General features: G+C 35.9%; 1 non-coding gene across 1 annotated transcript; it reads right to left on the reverse strand.

Annotated features, from left to right (window-relative positions):
• Positions 1-6,546: 6,546 nt before the first annotated feature.
• TRNASTOP-UCA lies at positions 6,547-6,633 on the reverse strand. The gene has a single exon. It is a non-coding gene; the product is annotated as a tRNA-Sec (tRNA).
• Positions 6,634-6,958: the final 325 nt, after the last annotated feature.

Below are 6,958 nucleotides of genomic sequence, written 5' to 3' on the forward strand. Positions count from 1 at the left end.
AACTCCGAGGCTTGAAAATTCCTCAAAGGGCTTCCGGTGGCGTTGCTCTGTGCCGATGGCGGCTACTTTATAGCCGTCCACCTGAGATCGTGTAAAAACTGCGGTGAAAGCGAACATCAGCTGTCCCGCGGTTTGAAGCTTCTCTCCCGGGCAAAGTTTTTTCCCTTGTAGAACCACTAAGATCTCGAGATCTTTTTTCATGATTGAAGGTGAGCTCCCACGGAGTCCTAGACATTTCTCCACGACTCAGACGCCTTTGTCCCTTTTTGTTTTGGGACGAAGCAAGACGCAGTTTCCACCTCCACAACTTATGTGAACTGGTGAGCTAATTTTGAATGCGGACAGAGCTGATCAGGGGAATGGATTTATAAGTGTAATTTGAACTTTAACTCCTGAAAAGAATAGTCTTTTTCTTGTTTTTGTTATAAGGGAAAAGTAAAATGGCGATGAGAGGTTTCTCTTTCTCGTGCATATGAAAGGGAAGTCTTAAAGGATTTTTATATTTTTTTGTTTCTTACAAAGCAGTAGCTTTTGGGATTTTTAGTGGTTGCATGAAAAGGGTAAATATATTATCCTATATATATATATATATATATATATATATATATATATATATATATATATATATATATATATATATAATTATAAGAGGGTTTTTTTCCCCTCTTCATTCTGTTTCTTTTTGGTCTTTTGGATTTTTTGGAGAAAAGTTTTTCCTAAAATGGCTTCGAAGCGTCAAGCAACTTCTGCTGTGCCTAAAGTGGCTTCCTCTCCGGCAATACTTACAGTTCAACAACCTAAAGCTAGATCACCACCACCCTCACCGCCTGTAGGCTTATATGCGGGGGTTTTTGATTCAAATGAATAATTTTTATAGGAGAAAACAAATGCAAAAATGTAAAGATTTGGAGGAGGAGATTAAGATAAAAGAAAAAGCATTAATTATGAATCCTTTGGATAAGAATGTAAAGGCTTCTATAAATTTGCTTAAATCACAATTTAATATGTTAATGGCTGACCAGGTTGCAACTAACTTACATTTTATGAGACATAATACATTTTGTAATGCAAATAAACCGGGCAGGTGGTTAGCGTATCAATTAAGGAAGAAACAGAGGTTGAGAATTATAGATAAAATAAATTATAATGGCAAGGTGGTTTTTCAGAAAGAATTGATAAAAAAATCTTTTTTAGATTTTTATACAAAATTATATATGGGTCAGAAGGTTCAGAGTTTGGACATAGATAAATACTTACAAGATGCTCATTTTCCTAGATTAACAAATGATCAAAGAGATGAGATTAATGGGTTTATTACCTCACAGGAAATGATTAAGGCAATTAAACAACTAAAAGTTGGTAAAGCACCTGGTACTGATGGATTGACATCAATTTATTATAAAACTTTAAGTGAGGAGATGATAGAGCCCTTGAAAGAACTTTTTAATAGTATATTAACGGGTTTAGAGACACCTCCATCTTGGAGAAGGGCTTTTATTTCTTTGATTCCAAAAGAGGATCAAGATCTTACTTTACCTAAAAATTATAGACCTATATCTCTTTTGAATATAGATTATAATTTTTTTTCAAAAATTTTAGCGAATAGACTTATGATTATATTGAATCAAATTATACATACTGATCAGACTGGCTTTATAACTGGGAGGTATATGAAGAATAATGTTAGACAAATTATTAATTTAATAGAATATTTGGATAAAAATAATCAGATTCCTGCGGGTTTGATTTTCTTAGATGCTGAAAAAGCCTTTGATCAGTTAAATTGGCAATTTATGTTGAGGTTGGTTGAAGAAATGAATTTTGGGGATAAAATTTTGCAAGCTTTTAGAGGTATTTATCAAAAACAATCAGCGCAACTTATAATTAATGGAGGTTTATCTGAGGTTTTTCAAATTGAAAAGGGTACAAGACAGGGATGTCCATTGTCCCCGTTGTTGTTTGTTTTAACATTAGAGATTTTGTTGATTAAAATTCGTGAATCATCTAAAATAAAGGGAATAATGATTAATAAGAAAGATTATAAATTAAGAGCTTTTGCAGATGATTTGGTTGTTACTTTGTCTCAACCAACCGGTTCAGTAGTAGAGTTGTTACAGATTATAAATCAGTATGGACAAGTTTCCGGTTTTAAAGTTAATAATAATAAGACTAAAATTTTAACAAAAAATATGTCTAATTTGGATAAGGAGATGTTAGTTAATTTGACAGGTTTTGAAATTGTAAAAAAGGTAAAATACCTAGGGGTTTATATATCTGTTTCTGATGCAAAACTTTATAAAAATAATTATGAAATGTTATGGCTTAAAATGCAGAAGAATTTGAATGATTGGAAAAAATTGCAATTATCTTTGTTAGGAAGAATTGCTGCAGTTAAAATGAATGTTCTGCCAAAATTTCTTTTCTTGTTTCAAGTGATACCTATCTTAAAGAAAGAGGTAAATTTAGAAGAATGGCAGAGGGGTATTAATAGATTCATTTGGGCTGGGAAAAAACCAAGAGTTAAGCTTAAAATTATTCAAGATGTTCGAGAGAGAGAGATGGACTCAAGGTGCCGAATTTAAAATTGTATTATGATGCGGTGGTTTTAACTTTGATTAGTGATTGGGTTAACTTAACAAATTCAGATATACTTCTTTTGGAAGGATGGGATTTATTATTTGGATGGCATACGTATTTAATTTATAATAAAAAGGTGGATAGGGTTTTTAAATCCCATGTCTTAAGAATTGCTTTACTGTGTGTCTGGAAGAAATATTATAGATTAAATTTTAGAATACCATTGTGGGGAATTCCTGGGCACGCTATAGAAGGGATAAGGAAAGGAGTGAAAATGGATAGGATTTCTTACAAGCAATTACTTAAGTGGGAACGGAATAAGTGGCAATTAAAATCGATGGAGGAATTAACGCAAGAAAATATTATCTATTCTTGGTTTCAGTATAGGCAGTTATTAGAAAGATGGAGTATAGATCAAAAAGTGGGTTTTATTACGGAAGATGTGAATTTGATGAAACAAATTAAAGATCAAAATTGAGCCCATATAAAAAGAGTTTATAATGTTTTGGTGGAATTGGATTCAGAAACAGAATTAGTTAAGGATTGCATGGTTAAGTGGGCTCAAAATTTTGAAGAGCCGATTCCATTAGACACATGGGAGATAATTTGGGTGAGGAATGTTAAGTTTACCCAAGCTCAAAATTTGCGAGAAAATTTTTATAAAATGCTTTATAGATGGCACCTTGATCCACAAAAGATGTCTCGCATGTATCCTAATTTACAGCCCAAATGGTGGAGATGTGGTAGTTTGGATGCAACGTATTATCATATTTGGTGGTCATGTAGAAATATAAAGGCTTTTTGGATTAAGATTTGGTGGAACATTCAAAAAGTTTTTAATAGAAGGATAAAATTTACACCACAATTATTTTTGTTAGATATTATTGAAGATTGGCTAAAATTTCGGCTTATCTCAAAGACCATTCATAAGAGAGATATAATTCTGTGTGGAAAAGATGGGTAAATTTTGTTCAGAACAAATATGGGATTAGAAAGTATTATTTAGCTTTTGAATAATTTATAGTGTAAAGTTGTTATTGTTAGATTTGCTGATTTTATTGTATTGGAGTTAAAGTGTTTTTTTAATTTTTTAGGATTTATGTATAGTTGATTGATGTTTATTTAATTTTTGTTTTTTTCCCTTTTTTAGCTCGGTATTCAGCTCTGGGAAGGGGGGGAGGGTTAAGGGGGGGTGGGGGAGGGAAGGAGGGAGGGATTTTATTGTAAAAGTTTATAAAAAAAATAATTAAAAAAAAGAAAATTCCTCAAAGAACATGTTTATTAGTTACAAAGTATCGCCATTATCAAAAGTGAAACCAAGTCTGAAATTCCCACTAAACATTTCCCAGTTACAAAGTATAATGTCCCACCCACAAAACTATGCCATCAGTACGTTCCCCAATACATTCATTTGGCAGGCTTTCTTATACAATGCCAGTCCCTGATCGCAGAAGCAGTAGATGACCTTGGTTCCGAGGGAACAGAAGATTATTTTGACTAATGAAGCACCTGGGCAATCCCCCCTCCCTCTGTTCTATGTGGCAACCTAGAATGAAGAGAAAGATGGCTGCAGCCAAGTTCATTGTAGAGTTGACAACATACTTGAGCAATCCCTCTTTCAATGCCTAAAGATATGGAAGGGTTTGATTGTTAGAAACCTCTACAAGCAACCATTATTATGAGTAAGTTCAATGCTCTCCTAATATATTTTGGTCATTTCCCCCCCCCCCCAAAAGATTGGGCAATGCCTTTATCTAGCTGATCTTGGCTGATCACCAGGGTTGACTATGATTAGCATTTTGTACAGACAATGACCAAAATAAAACACAGAGCTATCGACAGACATCTGGGAAGAAGGCAATGGACAAAACACATGGATGACCTAAATACATTGATATCGTCATCAGGATTTGCACTCAAGTCATGAAAGTTTTAATTTTTTAAGTGAGACTTTCTCTACAAAGACAGAAAGGCAGTACAGAGAACAGGCTGATGGGCTGGCCTGCTGCCCCATTCTAATCTTAGCTTGTTGCAAAGCACACAACACTATTTTTCTGTTGTTTACAGGGCGGGAGGAGCTGAACCGGCTTTAAGAGCTTGATTGCTTAGATTTAATCCCAAATTGTTTCTTGAATAAAAACACCAGACAGAAACAGCATGCTCATTTTCTAACCACACATTCAAAGGGACTTATTATGCTCATTTATGAAACTGACATCAAGATTAACTGTTCCCAGTTGCCAACTAGCTGAACAAAGGCCTTCTCTCCCGAGCTACCTCTGAAGACAATGGATCCCCATCGCCAAACCTCACATTGTTCAGGGCTGAAGGGCTGCCACAGTGCTTTGGACTCTTAAAGTTCATTATGGGCTACAACCCCAGACATGCTGATTTGCAGAAACAGATGGAATTGTAAAAATTATAAACGACCATCTGGTATTCACAACTCTATTGTAGGAAAATTCAAACAAATGTCAAACAAGGATACAAAAAGCTTCTGTGTGATATGAGGGCACCAGAGGTTTGGCAAATTAAACTACATGGAAAGACTTGGCTTAGTTTTAAATGCAACATTCTAAACAAGGCATTTTTAGGCATTTTTATGGAAACCAGAGACACCTTCTATGACAATGATGATGATGATGATCACAATAATCAATATCTATGGCATAAGAGGTTCATTTATTTTGAATGTTGGCTCCAAAATCCAGTAATTGCTTCTTCATGGCATCTGAAAATGTAGCATGATAAGGTTCACGGTTTGCTAAACATAGTTTATTACATAAACTACCAATAATTGGATTTCACAATGCACTAAGCCAAAGCCAAATAAGCCATTTTATGGCTTCAGGTTACAATGAAAATATGATGAGACAGAATCATGCATAGCTAACTTAGAGAAAAGTGCATATTGGATTAGGCACATCAAATGCAGTTACTGTATAGCTGTAACCTACCAATTGACAGCATTGAATGGCAACTAGCCTCCAAGCCAAGAACTCAGATTTGAAGTTCAATCTTTATCAACTTGGAGCATAGGTTACATATCCTAAGAAGATAAGACATCTATGGCAGTGTTTCCCAAACTTGACAATTTTAAGGCATGAGGACTTCAACTCCCAGAATTCCACAGCCAGCGTTGCTGGCTGTGGAATTCTGGGAGTTGAAGTCCACATGCCTTAAAATTGTCAAGTTTGGGAAACACTGATCTATGGCATGGTTATCCTTTTAATCTAGAGTGGTGGAGTCTGACACCAGCCTTAGCCTTGCCTAGCCATTGATTGGCTGGGACTACATGATTGCCAGATAGCCACATAATCTGTATCACTGTTTCAAACGTGGAAGTAGCCTGCTAGCTCAGTGATATAAAGTCCAAGCATAAAGTCCAGAGTTAACTCAGGCTTAGTTTTCCCTAAGATGCCATCCTGGGAGGCAGGAGCAAATACCAGGATCAGCAGTTGGAATAGTTGTCCTTCCTAACTGATATCTAAAATGCGGCATTAAATAAGTCAAGATGTTGGCCACTGCAGTGCAATTGAGGCCTCAATGTTAACTTTTTTTTTTCTTGCTTCCCTATAGACTTCCTTCCTTCCTTCCTCAGTTGCTTGAACAGGGTTATACAATTCATATTGTATTATTTTTGCTTTCAAAATATAGTGTCATGAGGTCTCCAACTGGACCGTTCTTTTCTTAGGAGCGCCACTGCAATCCCAAAGAGAGGGGAAGGAGGGAAACCAGAATGTTTTCTATTTCTAGTCATGACCAACGGAGGAAACAGTTGTCTAGGTGAGGAGAGCTAATACCGACAGTTGAACCTGCAACCGGACCAACTGCCAGGCCAGTTGGCAGAATATTTTAAGGACCAGCATCATTTGTAAGCATATAAGGTTTTGGTCTATGATGGCCAGAGTTTATTGTGCTGTAAAAAAACCACTTACCACCCGGCTAAATTTATTTGAATTTTTCGATCGCCCGAAAGGTGGAATTGAACCACTCTGTCGCTAGACAGCTACAGGTTTGAAGCCTGCACCCCAGACCACTGAGGATCATCCGGGCAGAGTTATAAGTCACTCTTAGTAGTATATAAAGCTCTTTAACTATAAATATTTCAGAATATAGTGAGATATGTTGACAAAAAGTAGAGAAGTTCTAAGGTTTATAAAAGATTCTGTTATCTTTTATAATGCATGGTCGTATCCAGGTCTCTTTTAATATTAACGTGCTTTAAGTATATATATTTTTCTTTCTCTCATGCAACGGGGATATGCAAATATTGCTGACTCTGATTGGCCTGCTGCTTCTGCGGACGTCGTTTTGAAGAGCGGATTGACGGAAACACGGCTTTTTCCCTCCTGTGGCTCGCGTGCTACACCTTGGCTGG

This window comes from Crotalus tigris, unplaced genomic scaffold (assembly GCF_016545835.1).
Source record: "Crotalus tigris isolate CLP2741 ecotype Arizona unplaced genomic scaffold, ASM1654583v1 scf7180000017668.6805642782:7212621, whole genome shotgun sequence".
Lineage (NCBI taxonomy): Eukaryota > Metazoa > Chordata > Lepidosauria > Squamata > Viperidae > Crotalus > Crotalus tigris.